At 39.9% G+C, this 19,847-nt stretch overlaps 1 protein-coding gene across 1 annotated transcript in view; it reads right to left on the bottom strand.

The window, feature by feature from the left end:
* Window positions 1–19,847, bottom strand: part of nkd (NKD inhibitor of WNT signaling pathway naked cuticle) — a 243,428-nt gene that overhangs the window by 122,587 nt on the left and 100,994 nt on the right. The window contains exon 2 of the mRNA XM_083139341.1: window positions 2,997–3,051. The gene's annotated coding sequence lies outside the window, so the exon portion shown is untranslated. The remainder of the gene's footprint in view (window positions 1–2,996; window positions 3,052–19,847) is intronic.

The raw sequence follows: 19,847 nt of genomic DNA, 5'->3' as shown, positions 1-19,847 counted from the left end.
ATTGGTTTCGGAGTGTGTTGCGCAAAACCTTTTCCTGAGAAAACCGTCATTTAATTTTTTGTGGCGCTTTAGGCTTGAATTTCGAAAATTTACACTTTTTAGAGTTTTCATAATTTTTAAAGTAATTTTATCTTGTTCATAAATCACCTTGGCAGTAATGACACTTCCCCTACAGGATATTGGCTAGACAGAAAAGGAAGGGAAAATCAGAATAGCCCTTCATTATTTCTTCTTTACATTCATTTGCAAGGCATCAGAATTTCATTCGTCATTTGCACACAAAAAGCCATGTTTCTGAATGGCGGCGCAACACCTACTTTGTTGAAAGAAGGAGGGGCCCGTGTTTTCCCTCCATGTAACTTTCAAATGCAACTAATAGATGGCTCCATTTGCATACACAGCCACCCACCATTGTTTCCACATTGCAACACCTGGTGACAAGTTTCAGCACCACGGAAAACGACCTCTATGCTAATGGGTGTTGTGTGACCTTCCCTGCAAACATTATAAACATGAATATTTGCGTGCATTCGACGAAGGCAACACGTGGGAACAAATCGGTTTGTGGGTTGGGAAGGGGGTGGGGGAGATGTGCAGGAGGGAGGGGATAACAGAAGTACCTCTCGGCTAGGGGCTGCTATACTGTTCTGCTAAGCCAAAAAAGTCTTGAATACATTCCAGATAAATTTTGGAAAGTGAGCAAATTAAGGTTCGGCTTTGATTGCACCTAATAATTAACTTTCAGAAAGGGTGCAAAATTCTGGGGAGGCGAAGCGAAGTTGTCCTAACCATTAAAACTTTCAGGGTGGATATTTTTGTTTTAAGAATAAAGATAAGCAATTAGTTTTGACTTCAAAATACATTTACTAGGTTTTCATTGATTGATTTGGTGTTTTAAGTCCACTTTATGCACAGGAAGGCTAATCGGGACTGGACCTACAGTAAAAGTGGGATCCGAACCACTTGTGCCTCCACCAGGTATCGAACCCGGGACCACTTGAGTGCAAGGCGACGACGCTACCACTGCGCCATCGGGGAGGCCCTTGCTATGATAATATCGAATACACACTCAACGAAGGGGAATGTTTGTCTCTGTTACTGTTTGACAGTGTTGCATACTCTCTCTTTCTCTCTCTCCCTCTCTCTCTCTGCCGAGAACAATAAATGCACAATCAGTGGCGGCGAATCGGTGCCAAAACTGGGAGGCAGGGGCAAGGGAAGTTACCTTCTCTTGATAGACAGAGCTTAGCTTAAGGAGGTCAGTGCAAGGGCAAAATTTGAGTTATCACTGTGCACATTAAAAGTAAAACAAGACTTCAAGGCAAATGTAATGAATCTAATTTATTTACAATAGAAAGCAAAACCGAAACGTCATACGTAATAAAACAATTTCAACTATTTTATAACTTATTGAGATTTAACGAGATGCTAAAGGAATTGCTTTGCTACTGTATAAATATGTGACATATATAAAAGTAACAACTGAATTTGTTTATGTACATTTCAATACATATATTTATTTTTAAATATTTCATAATTTACTTTTAATTGTAATTACATAATAAATATGTATATCATGTAATGATTCATATACATTTGTGTGTGTGTGTGTGTGTGTGTGCAAATTAAGATCTTTTTCTCCCTACTACTCTTCAATAATTTCACACATCCATAAACTGATAATTAATTAGGTTGCCTTTCTAAATGTTATTGAATGGTGTTGCCAAAGGCTTATTTTCTAGAAATTACCCAAAATGCACTTTTCTTATGTACCAAGATCCTTGGACGTTTGTTTGTTGCATCACTGTTTTATTCTATGTTTAGGGTCTTGTTAATACTTTTTGGCTTAAAAGGGCAATTTACATCTTGAATTCTGATGAAAATCTTTCGATGGGATGGGTGTTGGAAAGAGAATAGGAATAGGAGAATAAGTTTGCTTTCTCGGTACTTGCGTTAGTAACACGCTACCAAAATTACATGAATAATTGTAATATTACTTCGTTCCTTTGCGATACTTTACTTCCTTAACCTTGATAAATTCAGAATTGAAGGAATTATTCGTGCATGCACAGTTACACTGCGAAAACAGATGGCATAATTGCATACATTTAAATGTATGCGTACGACAAAGTGACGGCAACGTGTTACTTTAGGAAACAGAGTAACGGCAAATGCAATCTTTTACATGTTTTACCAACTTACCAAAGTCTGGTACAATGGAGCATTTTCGGAGGCATCCGTCAGTACGTACACACAATTCCCGTATGAGGGACTACAATGCTGAAGGCATAAATCAACAAGCAACACTGAACGAACAGGCCCGTAGCCAGAATTTTATTTCGGGGTGGGGAGTAGGTCATCCCTTATCAGCACAGGCGTCGATTGAAATATTTGTAGAGGTGTCAGGCCATAGATAAAACTTGATTAATACAAATAATTATTGTTTTTTACAATAATAACTATTATAAATTGTTTAAAATATACCAATTTAAATTCAAATGTATTGTTATTATTACATAAATGGAGAGATTTTGCTACTCGATCCACCATATTAGTGAATAACTAACACAATTGTTGTCCATTATTTTTCTTATTTTTTTGTAGTTAGTGTACTGAAAATTATAGTTATTGTATTTTGTTATTAACTTTTACGCAATCTTTCAAAAAAAGGCTTTAACGGTTAGTGGTCAATTTTACTCATACAGTCTATATTCTGTGACCTCTCACAAAGAAAACTATAAGTTTTGGAAGCTGTGGATCCATTTATTGTTTGGATTGTAGAATATAAAAATATGACCTGGTTCCTCTATTATACACTAAACGTTTTTTGATTTATTTCAGTTTTTACTGTAGTTATAGCTTTCATTCTGTTATTAACAATAAAAATAACATTTAAATTAGATATTTATAGGATTTCTGGGGGCCTTCAACCCCATTAGTCCTTCCCCTGGCTACGTGCCTGTGAACGAAGTAACATAAAGCATGCATTTACTTACTGATCGTGCATGTGGTTTCGTCCTCTGATCCCTCATCCAGACGGAGACGTATCCCCTGAAAGGTTTAAGAAAAGCCACGTATTACAAGATGAATGTTCAATGAAACTTTTGTAATCTTAAAATTGAATTTTTAAAAAAATATAATTACGTCCCTCTAAAGTTTAATATGGACAGTAAGGATTTTTGATGAACAAATCAAATACGTTGTATATCAGTCCAATTAGGGCTTCTCACTGCCGGCCTCATTCCCACATGCCTCAGCAGATCATCCAACCAGTTACAGGGTGATGTGTGGTCAGCACGGCGAACCCCCAGTCGTTGTTGTAGGCTTCCGTGGCCAGCTTACGCTACTCCTTCGTAGCTCCCCAATTTTCTCACAATGGTGGATGTCCACCGGTCGCGTACACAGGCCGAAATGTCAAGAGTTAAGGTTAAATTCATTCCGTTTCGCTAAGTAAGATGTCATATCTCACCAACGCATTGCAGCAATACAGTTAGCTGATTCAGAATGTTTCCTAGTTATTTTCAAATTTACCATATCACGTTATATTACAGTGTGCTCGAATTTGAACTCAGTGTGAAATATTGTTCCTCGAAAAGAGCAGGAAACCGAGAGAGGAAGCGCCAACCGATTTCCCACCCCCTTAAAAATTCCATGAGTAATTCAACACGCAACCGAAATGCGCATTTGCACTGCTCGGCTGTCAGCAAGGCTTTTCAGCTGTCAACACAAGCAGACTTCCCCCGTTGTCATGGTAACCAATCAACATTGCTCCCTTTTTTTTACCTTCCGTGTTTTCCCACCTCGTCCCTGTACCGGTCCAGTTTCGCAGGAGGGAACAAGAGGGGGAAGGGAGCAGGCGGGAAATCGGGAGTTTAGGCTAATGAGTGGCAGCGGGTTATCGACGTAAGCAGAAATGAGGATATTACGGGTGTGTCCCTCATCCCAAGTTTCCTCTCGAGAGAAACATGCGAACGAGGAAAATAACAAATGAAGCGGAAGCGAGAGAGTGAGGGAGGGAGAAAGAGAGAGAGAGAGAGAGAGAGAGAGTGGAAAAAGTGGAGTAGGAAGGGAGAAAAGTAGTAATAAGAGAAAGATATAGAGAGAATGTGAGAGAGCTAAGGAGCAGAGAATAAGATAAAGAAATTGAGTTTGAAACAGAGAGACAGAGAGGAAAGAAGAATGGAGTTTGAAAAAGGAGAGAGAGTGAGAGGGAGAGATTTTTAGTATGAAAGAGAGAGGGAGAGATGGAGTTTGAAGAGAGAGAGAGAGAGAGAGAGAGAGAGAGAGAGAAATATAGAAAAAACAGAATGATCCACAAAATCTCCAAAATGTATCCAAAAATGTTCAACACAATGTCCAAAACATATCCAAAAATATCCAGACAACGTCTAAATCATATCCTTCCTGGACATCCTATGGATGTCCTCTGGACGGACATATGGATATCCAGGGGGTGTCCAATGGATATCGGCTAGACATTCCTCGATATCCTATGGATATCCAGACCTTCGACACGAATATCGCCAGGGGTCCCGGGTTCGAATCACGGCCCGGGCATGGATGTTTGTGAGTGTCCATCAATTTCATCATGTCATCACTCATCCCCATCTTCGCAAATTAGCCAAAAGTGGCACCAAAAGCGAAGTAAAATAAAGCAAATCAATCAATAAGAAAGAGGAAAGAAGTTAAAGAGAGAGAAAGAAAGAGAGAGAGAGAGAGAGAGAGAGAGAACAGGCAGAGAGAGCTGGTTTTCAGCAAACAAACTTTCTATGAACAACGAAAAAACTAATATAATAAAATTTGGTGTATCTAGAGCCAAAAACTCTTCTATTAAGCAAGATAATTTCACAGTAGGGCATGCCGTTATAACAGCTACTAACAATACAAAATTTCTTGGAATATTTATAAACGAGTGTCTAAACTGGAAAGTTCACATAGATCATTTATGCAAGAGGCTAAACACCGTATGTTACCAATTAAGAACCTTAAAAAATAGTTTCAATACAGTATGTATGCTAAATATCTATTTCTCAAACTTTGAAAGTATTTTGAGGTATGGTATCCAATTTTGGGGGAACTCGGCTCAATCGCAGAGGATTTTTAAAATTCAAAAAAGAGCATTGCGTATTTTGATACTGATACATGTAAACCTCTTTTCAAAAAATTCCGTATATTAACACTTTCAAGTTTTGTACATGTACATACTTGAAACACTTACTTTCATACACGAAACAAAATCGAACTATTCAAAGAACATAGACACTCACGATTACACATTCCCAAAGTGCGGCTAACTGCATACCAAACGGGACCTTTTTACTCAGGCTTCCAGTTATACAATATATTACCAAAAAGTTACAAAAATTTTGAAAGATCCACAATCTTTAAAAGTAAAGTGAAAAAATTGTTATTGGAATACACATTATATTCAGTTCAAGAATTTCAAGAATTAAATAACTTTATAAAATAAATTTAGATTGTATACACTATATAATATGTACTTTTACAGCACTAGTTCACTTCAAGAAATAATTTGTCAATGTATGTTTTACTATTATATTATGTTATATTATAAAAAAATTCTGCCAAATTGATGTATAGATATATATTATGTGCGATATCAACATGTTGTATTTTGTAATGTACATGCACCAATGCCCCTCAGGGGTACTTTCGGTGTGAAAATTGCTCAATAAACTCAATAAACACACAACACACACACACACACTGAGAGAAAGAGAGAGAGAGAGAGAGAGAGAGAGAGAGAGAGAGAGAGAGAGAGTATAACCATCTAGGCTGAGCAGTTTCCTTTTCCCTGAAGTTTCTTCTTTTCCATTTTGAGGCTTTCATGTCGACAGAAATTAGCCTGCCCGTTGGGACTAATTGCCTCCGTAGTTTTATCACGTAAGACACGGCCTGCCGACTTCCGAGCAGGGACTTTCAACGTTAATGGAAAACAATTGAGGAAGCCGGTAACGAATTTCTGACAGATGAGCATCGCAATGCGCCAAGGAGTTTGTTTTCCTCCGTCTTGATGAATGGCTCCGGTTTGTTACATGTCAGTAATTAATGTTCGAATGGAATTTGCCGAGCGCACGCCCAAATTGGCCTAAAGTGGTTCGTGCTGTCGCCTCGAATAAGTTGCATTAAAGCTTCTTTTTCATAACTGGTCGGAGGGGAGGGGTTAAGGAGGAGGAGGCATTTGTTGTAAATTAATAATTATGTGTCTGGTTTTGTTTTAAAACTTCACTTCGGCCAACTTACGTGTCTGCCCAACCACATCTACCTTGGATGAATTTCCGTTCAGTGATTCTGTACACACTCATACCTGACTATAGAATATTCTCCAAGAACATTTGATTTATTAATATTTTAGATTCATTAAAAAAAACTTCCTTACAACTTCTATTTCGAAAATTCTGGATACAGTACGATATTCAATATTATTGGTCTTTAAGGCGAAGAATGACAGTTTCGCACCTGGAATGTATTTATTTCAGTATCGTCGGAATTGGCACGGCTACTGAAAAAAGCAAAACATTGGACCAGAGAATGAATTTCTCCCAATGTTGCAAGTGAAAGCAGTTTTTTAAGTTGATTGTGATCTGTAAAAAATGTGATGAATAATTATTTATAGACTCCCATGTATTCCTTAAGGGCAAACAACTTCAACTTGAAAATACGGCTAATCAAATGGCAGTTTCGACTTTTCTTAACATAAATAAAATCTTCAACCTGTCTGTTCCCGCTGATGTGTTTTTCTATGCCATTTGAAATTTGCTATTCCCAAGAGAACAAGTAAATCATTACTCCCATAAGTTTTCTCCCCCTCCTACAACCATCCAGCGCACAGGCCTAACTTGCCGCGGGAAAAGGTTGATGGTGGTGAGGTTCAGTTTCAGGTCCCACGACTGGTTTTATCCTGAATGTATGAAACCACGCGTCACAAACTCACAATTGTCACAAATGGATTGACTTGCAAGTTACTATGATTTTGGGTTTTCGTTTTAAGTCACTTTATGCACATATAGGTTATTCGTGTCGATCCGAACCACTATTTGCTTCCATCGGGTCTGTACCAGGTACCCCTCGATTAGAATGCGACGACGTGTAATTACTATAATAAAACAAGATACATAACTTTTCTACAAGTAACCAGGTAGATATTCGCTCGGTATGTTCAAAGAAGTCTCATGGAAATGAAAATTTAATGCAGGTAATATTTCAAATATTATGCCAAAGTCTCTAAAGACTTCAGTGTGTCTCGGTCTCGACTCGATATTACAAATGTCTGTACCGTTCTCGGTCTCGCTCTAGTCTCGATTTTTGCAAGGTCGCATCAGTCTCCATACCATCCCCAGTTTCGTCACTGCTGGGAACATTACGAGGGCCACTATTTATATTTTGAGCCTTGGCAACACTGATTGAAGTTAGGCGTGATTTGACGTTTGCTCGGAATCGTCTGGCATTATTGACCATAACGTACTTCAAATGTTTTGTCAATAGCTTCATTTGTGTTGTTTATGTTGCCTTGGAGATTGCGCGACAACAATAAAATGGAATTAACTCCTGAACATTTTCGTGCGATGATTTTTTACGATTTTCGACGTGGATTATCAAGACAAGAGTGCATCTATCAACTTACTTCCACATTTGGCGATGAAGCCCCATCCTTTGCCACTGTGAAACGCTGGTATAACGAATTTAATCGTGGCCGCCATTCGCTCACCGACGAGATTCGCCAAGGTCGTCAAAATCAGTTGTTGTTCAAGAAAACATTGATGCTGTGCGAAACCTAATACTGCAAGATCGTCATGTGACATACTGTGAGATTGGGGCAACCATAGGCATTAGTTCCACCAGCATATATCAAATATTACATGATCATTTAGCTGTGAGAAAGGTATGTTCTCGTTGGATCCCACACAATTTGACAAAAACTCAAAAAGACGCTCGCGTCAATTGGTGCAAACAAATGCTCAATAAATACAATCGTGGTGCTTCAAAAGACGTATATAAGATTGTAACAGGTGACGAATCATGGATATATGCATATGAGCCGGAACGTAAAGAGCAGTCGACTGTATGGGTGTTTCAAGATGAACCCAATCCAACAAAAGTTGTTCGCGCTCGAAGCACATCGAAACAAATGGTCGCCTGTTTTTTCGGGAAAACTGGTCATGTGGCAACCGTGCCTTTAGAGGAACGTAGAACGGTCAACTCTGAATGGTACACAACAATTTGTTTGCCAGAGGTCTTCGGTCAAATACGGAAAACAAACAAACGCCGTCGGATCATTCTTCATCAAGACAATGCCAGCTGTCAGTGTTTATGAACAGTCAAAAAATCGAATTGATGGATCATCCGCCGTACAGTCCTGATTTGGCACCCAATGACTTCTTCTTGTTCCCGAATGTCAAGAATAAATTGCGTGGACATCGATTTTCGTCGGCGGAAGACGCCGTTGATGCGTTCAAAAACCATATTATGGAGGTGTCTCAAGAAGATTGGAAAAACTGCTTTGACAAATGGTTCGAACGAATGCAAAAGTGTATTGACCATAAAGGAGAATACTTCGAAAAACAATAAAGCAGTTTTCAATGCCAAATTCCTGTTTTTTCATTGTTAGGCTCAAAATATAAATAGTGACCCTCGTATTCGCAGTTATTCATCCGTTTTGTGATAAGCATTGCATTGCAATGTGTATTATATTGATTTGGTTAAATTTACTTCGCTATCGCAAAGATGAAGATAAGTGATGGTGTGACCAAATCGATGAAGGGACGCTCACAAAGAACACCTTTGCCCCGGTCAGGATTCCAACTCGCTCCATGCTAACCATTCCGCCACGTAGGTCGGTTCATTGTTTGATAAATCGATTAATTTAAAATTGATGGGTGCGTCGGCACATACGGTCATTTTGCATCCTTCAATGTATTCGTGGAAATATCCCCTTATCTAAAATTCTTACTTCATTAAATGTTAAAACAAGGGGTGTAAGGAGCCCCCTGAGGAAGGTTAAAAGTGAGAGGTTGTACAGTGTCTCTTAAAAGTTTTAGGACAACGACATTTTAAACTAGGCAACCCAATTTACACAAGGCGTTGGTGGGTTGCATGTAGAGTTAGGCTCAATTTCAGGGTTGCCACATGCACAATAGATATTTATAAAATACGCGAAAGAAACAAAAACAAGTATTATTGTATAAAATTATTAAAAATATCACTATTATATCGCAAGTGACAAAATTCTTTCTAAAAAAAAAAAAAAATAGGTTTTCTAGTATTTCATCGCTGATGAGTCTACAGAAAGGAAAAGAGGTGAGAGAAAACGAAAGGTGACACAGGAGAGGAGAACGAGAAAGCGAAAAGAGAAGAGGAAAAGTAGAGGAGAGAAGAAATAGAGGATAGACGAGGAGAGGAGGTGTAGTGAGGAGAATGGAAAAAGATTCTAGGAGAGATGAGGAAAATGGAGCAAAGGAGAGAAAAGAGGAGGAAAACGAGATGAGAGAAGAGAAGACGAGAAGAGGGGAGTGGAGAGTAGAGTAAAGGAGAGAAAAAGAGAAGAACGAAAAGAAGAGGAGAAGAGAGCAGTGGAGTCGGAAATCTAAGACAGGAGAGGAGATGCGAGGAGTGGAGATGAGTGGGATGGAGATAAGATGCGAGAAAAGTAGGGAAGGCGATATGAGATAAAAGCAGAGCAGAAGGAGGGGAGAGAAGAAGAAGAAGGAGAAGACAAGAACAGAAGGTACTGAAGAGAAGAGGTAGTTGCAGAAAATATCGTCTCAGCGTCAAGAATTGATGCATTGGTCAAATTATCGACATGAAACATTCAATAACATTTTGAAATGTATTGGATAATGTATTAGATCGGTTCGAAATGCCTTTTGGCTTAGTTCAGAGCAAGATAAAATCTTCCATGTAAGATCTTTGATTTTACCTGCGATTATACCACTAAAACATGAATGTAATTTTAATATTTATAAGAATTATCCAATTTTTGTCCACTTCTCGGTTCGTTGAAATGGAGATTTTTTAATTTAATATTTCCCCTCCCCCCATCGTTAATTCCAAACTGAATCATTCCGTTCCACACGTCGTGGACAATGAACACAATGGAATAGGTCTAAAACTTACGAAAATTTTCTGCCACCGGAAGGGTTTGAACCTACGACCATCAGATTGACAGTCCTGAACGGTAAACACTATCCTACAAGTTATCGCTCCTGAAAGTAAGTAGAAGGAGCTGTGCTGACCAATGTGAAATGTAGATGCAACTCTCCTCCTACATGTAATGTGCAAAGAATACTTGTTTGTAACAAAGAAAACGAAGGTAGTATGACTCAGCGAAAACATTTAATGGAGAATTGCACATGATGAAAACTTTTCAGTCGATATTTGCGGAGGTATCCTTGCATTGAAATCGAGTGGGAAAAGGGGTAAAGTTAGTATGTCCTGAATTGCCACAAATATAAATAGTTATTTCATTAATATTTGTCAATCTCTTTGAAGCAGTACACAATTATCGTTAGAGTATCAGAATTCACGATCTTATACATGAAAATATCCCTTTGAACGTGTGTCAATTCAATAAAACTTCCTCACAGACAGTGGAAGAGACCAGCTCTTCGTAAAAAGGTAAAAACATTTGTTAAAACACTGTCATCTCTCAACTTGGATTACAAACAGTTGGGAAGATGAAAAGTCTGCCTGAGCATAGCAAAATCGGCTCATTCAAGAAAAAATACAGACACGACACATTGGATGGTCCTCTGTGTTGAGTTGGCGAGATATCGGTATCTTTGTAGCAGGATAGGACAGGAGGAAAATCCAATGTGATCCGTCTTGTAATAAAACGTAAGAACAGTGAACATGTATGTCGCACACTGTATATCGAATGATGAACATGACCTTCTGTACATTCATTATTCCACTACACTCCGAGATTAACCTTTAACTATGTCAGGCCGTGCAATCTTCATAAGATAGCAACCTGACCACGAGGCTATCATTGTCGAGGCTTTTATGTAATCATATACGAACATCCATTCACTTTACCCGCTCATGCATCAAGCTCCAAGCTGCCACATTTCCCCCCTCCCCTACTACCACGCAACACTTTAATTATCGTGGCCATTTTCTCCCGCAAATGAGAACCCGTAGTGAAGAACCATCCTTCTCTGTCAGTGCCGGGAGGAGGGATCATGACTTTAAGAGGGGGGCAGTGGGGAGGAGGGCGCACCCCATCTCAACATCCTACACTTGGTGGGGGTCCGAAGGAGGAGAGGCAAGGCCCGATCGGCGGGCAGTAATTACAGACTGCACCGTGGGGCAACACGGACAGGTATACAGACGGCTAGCAGCACCCCTGGCGGACACTCTCGTAATTACGTGTTTTTCAAGGCAGAAAAAAATTAACATGCTTTAAAAAAAAGGGACGGGGGGGGGGGGAGTGAAGCCAAGGTGAGATGCTGAGGGAAGCGAAAGGAAGCCAGGAACTCTTACGGAGAGGAACTATTTTGTGGAAATTCTCGGTTCCGAAAACAAAAAGGTCCGCACCGCACAAATCTATCCACCTCGCGAAGGATTGTAATTCTGCCACGAACAGGCAGAATCAAAGAACCGACGCCGATTGGCTACGCTGGCGTTGATTATGAAATATCTGCAACGCGCCACTCAACGGACCCACCCATGGCCTCACATGCATTCAGCCTACACGTGCTATAAGCGTCTTCTGCGAGACTGAAACGGAATTTTCAAGATCGAGAAGAGAACGAGACGAGCACAGACTTCGTGTCAAAGACTAGGTCTTGTCCGAGAAATACCAAAACAGAAACCTCCCCTATTATTTATAGATAGGTGACAGCATATTTTGTTTATCGTAATTCCAGAGTTAATCCATTAGTGGCAACAGCGAGTATGCACTGCATGGTTGCATACAGTTAGGATAAAATTATTTTCAAGGGAACGTAGCGTCGAAAGATGTCAGACAGAGAAATGTATTTTGCCTTAATATTCTCTGGGGTATAGGGGTGATGTCAAATGTCAACCTCTCTGTCATACTCTGAACTGCAATTTGTAGGCTAGCGATGCTCTAACGTCTGGACTTACAGCCAGTTATCCTCTGTGGGGCTTGCCTGGGGTATGTCCTTCATCCATTTGCTCTTTCGTCGCGATTAGCCAAAATAAACAGAAATGTTACGCTAAACAAACTAAATTAGCCAATCAATCAAAAACCTATTGTCCTGTAGTCCTCCATGATTCAGGGGTTAGTAGAGAACACTTCGAAACCAGATATTCTGGAGGGCCTCCCCGATGGCGTAGTGGTAACGTCGTCGTCTTGTAACCAAGAGGCCACGGGTTCGATACCCGGCGGAGGCACAGTACACAGTGGCTCGAATTGCACTTTAAACTGTAGGTCCAGTTCGGATTAGCCTATCTGTGCAAAAAGTTTCCTGAAAACAACAATTCAATTCATATACTCTGGACTCGAATCTTCAAAAGTTTACCATATTATTATCTAGGTTCGAGTAATCTCAGTTCATTTTTATCACCAAATTTTCCTATTACACTTTGAAACGGCTTGCCAGCAGGTGGGATAGCTTAAACTTGCGACAAAGAACTCTCTGACCCACCAGTTGCATTCCCATGCTCTATGGCTGGCTACTCATTGGCATAATGCATTCAGATCGTTTCTCTTTGAACATACACATTAAGGAACACTTTAGCCAACATCTTACTTTAACCTCCTTTGAGTCCGAATGCACAGCAATCCACTACTTTGGACGACATCATCCAATTAAGTTAAAAGTGAGATCATCTAATTTTACGAGGGGTGTGGGTGATATCACAGCAAGGTCACTTCCTCAGCCGTTTGCTACCAACCTCTTCTCATTACGTTTGTTTGAATACATTGCATTAGCAGTAATCCCACTGGAAAATGGGGAAAAAATCTCTTTTTCAGGGATTTTCCATCATTAACTGCCAGTGGAAAACAGGAAGGGGAAAAATGAGTTCGACCACGTGAACAAGTGACATTCGCCGGAGAGGAAAGCAATTATCCCCCTTTGGTGGTTGCATTTTCGGCCATGCTTTTCCAAGCATCTAATTCCAGCGTCTGTTCTGCTGTAGCCATTATATGGTAATGGCGGTGTTTTAGAGGCCATTTTGCTCTGCTTCAAGAAAAAGGTTCGGTTTGCTTCCGTTTTGTGACCACTCGCCGAGGGTAAACAGAATTAGCTATAAAAGGCACCGTACCATTAGCTCCATTACCTCGTCTAATTGTTGTTGTCCCTTTTCCAGAGAGCAGCCAAATTTTACTCTTTCCTTCAAACCTGCAAAACTTTTCACTCTCGTCATGGTCGTCGATATGTAACTTGATTACGTCGTACGGGTCAGAAATTGCTCACCTATTAGCACTGGCAAGAAGTAATTGTCGTTAACAGTGCTCGCAAACTCTGGCGAACACTGTAAGAATTGTTTATGCCAGTGGCATTCAAAATGTGTTGGGCGCCTTCAGTTTCACAGGGGAGGCGCAAAAACTTCCGAAAAAATATTTCTTTCATCTGAAAGTTTAAAAAGTGTTAATGGAAATATCAATATCGTCTTCTGTATTATTGCAACTCACGTTGGCTGTCCAACGGCAATGTCATGTCCCGTGTTTTTGAAGTGAAACAGAAACTGCACTCGTAGAGTCAAATTACTTTCGGAACATCTCCAGCGGACTCCGCGAGTCTGTCTAGCGAGCCTAGTGGGCGTGTAGAACCTGTGCAAAGGGCTTAGCGATAGGTTCTCGGTTGCGATGACGTCTGTGGCTCGCTTGGTTAATTGGCTGCTTCGAGAGTTGTGACTCGTTCCGAAGCTTCAAATGCATAACAGCCAAGTATGGTATGGAAATAATCTCCCTCTACCTTGTAGAAGAAAGCCTAGCCAATGCTGAAAATTCCTGATATTTACCACAAACTGAATGTATCTCTGCGATGTTCCAGGGAATCCTGCACATCAGACAAGGTGCCACACTTCAGTGCTTTGTAAGATAAAGATGAAAGATGAAAGCATTGGTGCTTGCTTTCGTACATGGAACAAGTTGTTACGCGTAGAAAAACCAGCACTACAATGAAGAAATCCAAGCATTGCTGTATGCCTGTTTTTAACATCTATTGTCCAGCTTTTATTACTGTCGGTATTAATACTTTTATGCAATGAATATCATAGCGCTAAATGAATCGACGGAAGCTTATGAACATTAAAAATGTGCACACCACCTGCATTAATAACACATATTTGCTGACCACACGTCACCCCGTAACTAATTGGATGATCTTTCACCTCGGCAGATGGGAGTGAGGCCGGCAGTCTGTATGTGGGCCCTGGTCCTCACGGGCTGTTGCGCCACTGGTTATTCTCAAGAAATTTCGTACATCACTTTACAGAAGTGCTCTACGTTAAAAAAAACTGTATTTTAACCTAAGGTTAAGAAAGACTCCCAGGGAAGCATTTGATCGATTGATTTTTTTACTTCGCTTCTCTACCATTTTTGGCTAATCGTGAAGATGAGAATGAATGGTAATAAGATAAAATTGGTGCATGACAATTCAAACACATATAGGCAGGAGACATCACCAGCCTCACAAAGGGTTATACAACTGATGACATGAAACTCAGACACGGAATTGGGAATACTTGCTCTAACCTTAATTCAGAAGAAAGAGAGAGGAAATACATAATCAAGCCCCCCACCCCCTGCTTCAAGTAGGGACATTTTAGGTAATTTTTGGATCCATTTACTCTTACGTTACGGTCACGTTTTTTCGGCTGGTCCTACATCACTTAACGGTAGCGAGAATCATCACATGAAATAATGGAGGCTTAAGTATGGGGGAGAGGCCTTCCAGGATGACTAATCGATAATAAAATACAGCTGGCAAAGAAATTTCGTCGACGATCACGGTGGGAAGGTTTTGGTTGGTTGTTCTCGCCCCCAGGGTGTGTGGCATAAGGGCAAGGCGTTGAAGCGCAATTAAGGATAAAGGGTGTCATCTGAGAATCGAGTGCAAAGTGAGGGACATGTGTGGGTGATGGTTCTGCAGTCATTTGGAGCGATGGTTGACCCATTGTCCACCATATAAGTTATTTCAGAATTTAATTCTCATTTACTTAGGCACAACACCATATTTAATGGATATGACGAAACTAAATACGTTTGTAGATACATTTGAGTCATTCTTCCTTACATTAGATACACATTCGCACATCCATTACATATTACTCATTGTTCAATTATCCATGTAATTTCACAAGATGTGCACTGAATCTAACATGGACATACTCTGGACATAAATATGAAATTATGGGGCCCGAAAATTCGTGTCGCTAATTAATTCTCACATACATACTCACAAGGGCGTGCCGAAAGGCGTATTTTAGGGGTTCAATCCCTTGAGTACCCTTGCACTATTAATATTATAATACGTAATAATGATGCGTGAAAATTAGTTCTCTTTTGTCTGCTTCTTTTATGTCGCTATACCAGCCATGCAAGAACTCTTTATCACAATTATTATAGTTTTCAAATTCCTTTTAATTATTATTATTATTATTATTATTATTATTTGCGAGAATGTCCCTGCAAAAGCACAATAAAAATTCTAAGAACTGCGAGTTTAACAGAAAATGTACAGTCACGGACACTGCCGGCTTGTCGCGATTCCATTGAAAGCCAATGTATTCATTACAAGCCGGCACTGTCCGTGACTGTACATGAACCAAATACCCTTCCTAGGTTAAAGTTGTAAAATAGTTCATCCCGTACATGAAAATTACAAACTATGTCACGAAACATTGCAGTATTTCCACAAATTTCAAAATCACAACAATAGTCTACTACTCCATGGTATGGACTTATACCCAAGAGCACAATCATTTAGCTTGACAAGTGTTAATTATGATAGAGGAAAATGAAAATTCCGTTTGCACATGCACATGTATTATTTGACTTTCAAACATAATGTTAGTCGTGGAAAAAATATTGATTGAATTAGCTTATTTTACGTCGCTTTTCTGTCACTTTTGGCTAATCGCGACAATGAGGATGATGAAATTGATGAAGAAACAATCACAAGGAGGGCCCATACCCAGGCTGGATTCGAATTCGGGACCCCTGGCATCGTAGCGCGCTGTGCTAATCACTCCGCCACCGAGGTCGGCGTCATGCGAATAGAGTTGTGTTCTAATATGGAGAAATATTCAACAAATGTGGATAACGTTTGGCAACATTCAGTTATTGAAGTGTGTTTCTCCATTCTATGCGTCCCAGTCAGAAACGAACTGCTCAACCGTGGAAGTATCTGGGAAGACTCAGGATGGATACCAGAGCTTTAGTCCTGTTTGCCATTGTAATTAATGGCTCCATAGGGAACAGGGATCGACCGCGGCAGAGATCTGATCCACTCCATGACTCAGCCAGTTTTACTTCTGTGCAGCAAACGGCCCCTGCATCCAAAACTCTTTGTATTCCTCCCCTTGTTCCGGGCCCTTCCCTCCTTCTGCAATCCCGGCCACGGGGATGTCTCCTGTGACGGTCCAGGCCATGAATAATTCATCGAGCTTAATATCCGGATGATTTCAAAATCCAATTCTCTCAATTCCCAACAGGAATTCCTACAGCCGTGCTTTCTGCATTCACTAGGCGCCTGCATTTTTTTTCTCTGCCGTGCGTCATAGGAAATGAACAACAATGGTTTTATCAATATATTTGTATCGAGAATACTGTATTGATTCGCCTTAAAGATTCTACCAGCTGCGTTGTATTGTATTTTGTAATAAAGAAGAATTCAAGTAACATAGCCATATGAATTGCTATCAGCAGGGCTAGGATTGTCATAACTTAACATAATTTTCTTTGTAAGGGTGGTGTGTTCCCAAAATATATAGAAATTCATATTGTGAAGAAACTAATTGAATTAAGGTGCTTTGGCATATTTGGCCATTTATACGTGATAGAGCATATTTTGATGGATTTTCGGTCATATTCAGCATATTTTCGCTTTTTCAAGAAATATAGCCTAGTCATTTTCGGAGTGGATTCGTTCTAACTTACATGTTCACTCGAGGGTTTTTTTTTTTGGACTGCAACAAAATCTTTCTCATTTTTATTTAAAAATTTACAGAAAGTACTCATTGTGCATTTCAACTCATCAGGGCCCATAAAGTGAACTAAAAATAGTACATATGTGAAAATATTTCAGTAGATAGTGATGTTTGAAACAATCCAGTTATAAGGGCATATTTTTCAAATTCTAGTGCATATTTTGTTAAATGTTGGGTCATTAGAGCATATTTTATTTGGCATATTTTGATGATTTTTAGGCCATAAAAATCCTAGCCCTAGTTATCAGTATTTTCGCTATATATCAACTCGTATACGTCCATCGCACGTTCATCAGTGGCGATACTAGATAAGAAAATACCAACCTTTGGGGCGTGGTCAGCACTCAGCACTCAACACTGTGCGAAATCAGTTTTTGGTTTTGGGGGTGCTCACTCAGTGTCATATTCGTGATTTCCTTTTGCGAGGTAGGTTTTTCATGCAGTTTTCCAGTTACAAAACTAAACTACTGCCTTGCTGTTCTAAGTACCTTAGAAGGTTGGTTGTAACCTAGATCATGAAACATTAGGATAGCATTTACGTGTAATTTAGAAACACTTTTTTACATTCTAAGAAAACCCAAACCCAGACGCGAAAAGAGCTATGAAACTCAGGAGCGTATATTCTAGGCTAGCTAGGCTATCTGCGAAACCTGAAGTCTAGAGAATAAAATACAGGAGAAAATTCGATCAGAAATTGTAAATTCATATCAGCGAGATGATGATGGTGATTCTGGAGTTGGCAACCTGATTTCCTATGAGTTGGCAACCTGATTTCTTATGGGTTGGCAACCTGATTTCCTATGACTTGGCAACGTGATTTCTTATGGGTTGGCAACCTGATTTCTTATGAGTTGGCAACCCAAATTATTAGGAGTTGGTAAATCTATTTCTATTCATAGCCTAGGACCATGTGACATAGTAAGATAGCCCAGATCTTGGACTCAGTATACGCCACTGATCAAACTAATAACACCGAAAATTTGACCAAATTTTCTATTGCCAAGTTCAAACTCCTCGTTCATCTAAACTAATCTACAAGTTTCTTGTAAACACATATCAGCACTATGCCATGGAAACTTATGTCGAAAATAGCCTGCTGTTTTCTCGAATAGGTGAGGTTGGTCAGTCGCAGAATGGTGTCCTTATTTAATCCACAAGGCTGCATACTTTTCGGCAAGGAAATCTTTGATGACTGGACCATTAATGGATACAAATGATTTTTGAATTGTGTTAGTTAAGAAATTATATGCTTTAAATTCCATTTTCTTTGAGGGGGATAAAAACATTCCTGGCAGGGATGAAAATAATTTTCATTTGCCGGTGATACAATGGGGTAAAGCACGGATGTCATCATCCTTTTTATCAGACAATCATTCATCTTGATTGCAGCGATTAGCCGGCCTCTGCGGCCGCGTTGTTAGCACAGGGCGCTACGACGCCAGGTGTCCCGGGTTCCAATCCCGGCTTGGGCGTGGGTGTTGAACGTGAGTGTCCCTTCATCAGTTTCATCATATCATCATCCATCCTCCTCATCACGGTTAGCCAAAAGTGGCAGAAAATAAGCAAAATAAACCAAATCAAAATCAGCGATTGCTGTGTTTAACGGAAGAGGCAGAAAAGTGCCGTATGATAGCCGAAGTAGAAAGATAAGGGGAAAAATTGTTAAGTATGATGCTGAAATGCAAGAAGCAGTCCGAAGGCGGAGAATTCATTGAAAGTGCCGATAAGTGAGCGAGGAAAACCACTGGAAAAATACAGTCAACATTTAGAAAATGGCCTTCCCCTATTGTGTGACTTGTGAAAATGCCATCGTGCTGACGTACCCATAATAATGATATGCATCAGTCAACCCGTAAATAAATAACTACCCGAAAAATATAATGCAACAATCTTCAGTCTTCAAACATCAAAACCATTCACATTATCGTAGCTCTATTAACCACCATAATTTGTCCTTTTTGAGAAATTTTATGGGGGTGTTGGGGAAAATTTGAGGGGATTGATATGAGAGTGCGTTGATAAATAACTGGGTCTATGTACTGGAGCGTCAGAATGCTTCTCCAGGCAGTGCTGTACTCTTTCTTGTGTTTGTGAAGTAATTTTAACCGGACTCGCGAACCCAGAGATCCCACATTAGAACCTTAGTTAAGGCTTTGTCCAGTGGCGAAGCGTGACATTTTTACGTAGTCATCGCAAGACTTGTCAAACGTCAGGGTTTATCTTTCCAACCTGGAAAGGGGGGGGGGGGCACAATATTTCTCCGCAGTAAACGCGAAGGTCATTGCCTATTCCACGAAAAAGATCACTGCAGTACCATAGACCTTACGACTACAAAAGACAAATTATGCTATTCCATACGATGATAGTTTTGGAATCTGATTAATGAGAGTGATGTTACATCTCGAAAGCTTTGAATCTTTTCCACAACCCACCTGGTCGATAGCCCGAGAGAATCTTTTCTTCAAAGCAGAAAATGTCTTTAGTAAAAATATTGTTTCAAAACACTGCAGAAACTGCACAAATCCATACGCTGTGCACACCTGCCTGGTCCCCCTCAGTTGTCATCAAATATTAGAAAAATAGTCAATTATTGGCTGCCTGTGCTGTTCAACTGTGTTAACTAAGCGTGATTTATAACACCACCTGGGTTGTGAAAAGGATGGAATGGCTTTCTTTTAAAGTCCTCCTTATGCACAGGTCTC

The sequence above is a fragment of the Lepisma saccharinum genome, chromosome 17, assembly GCF_977018435.1.
Source record: "Lepisma saccharinum chromosome 17, izLepSacc3.1, whole genome shotgun sequence".
NCBI lineage: Eukaryota > Metazoa > Arthropoda > Insecta > Zygentoma > Lepismatidae > Lepisma > Lepisma saccharinum.
This window is presented reverse-complemented; position numbering and strand designations above follow the sequence as displayed.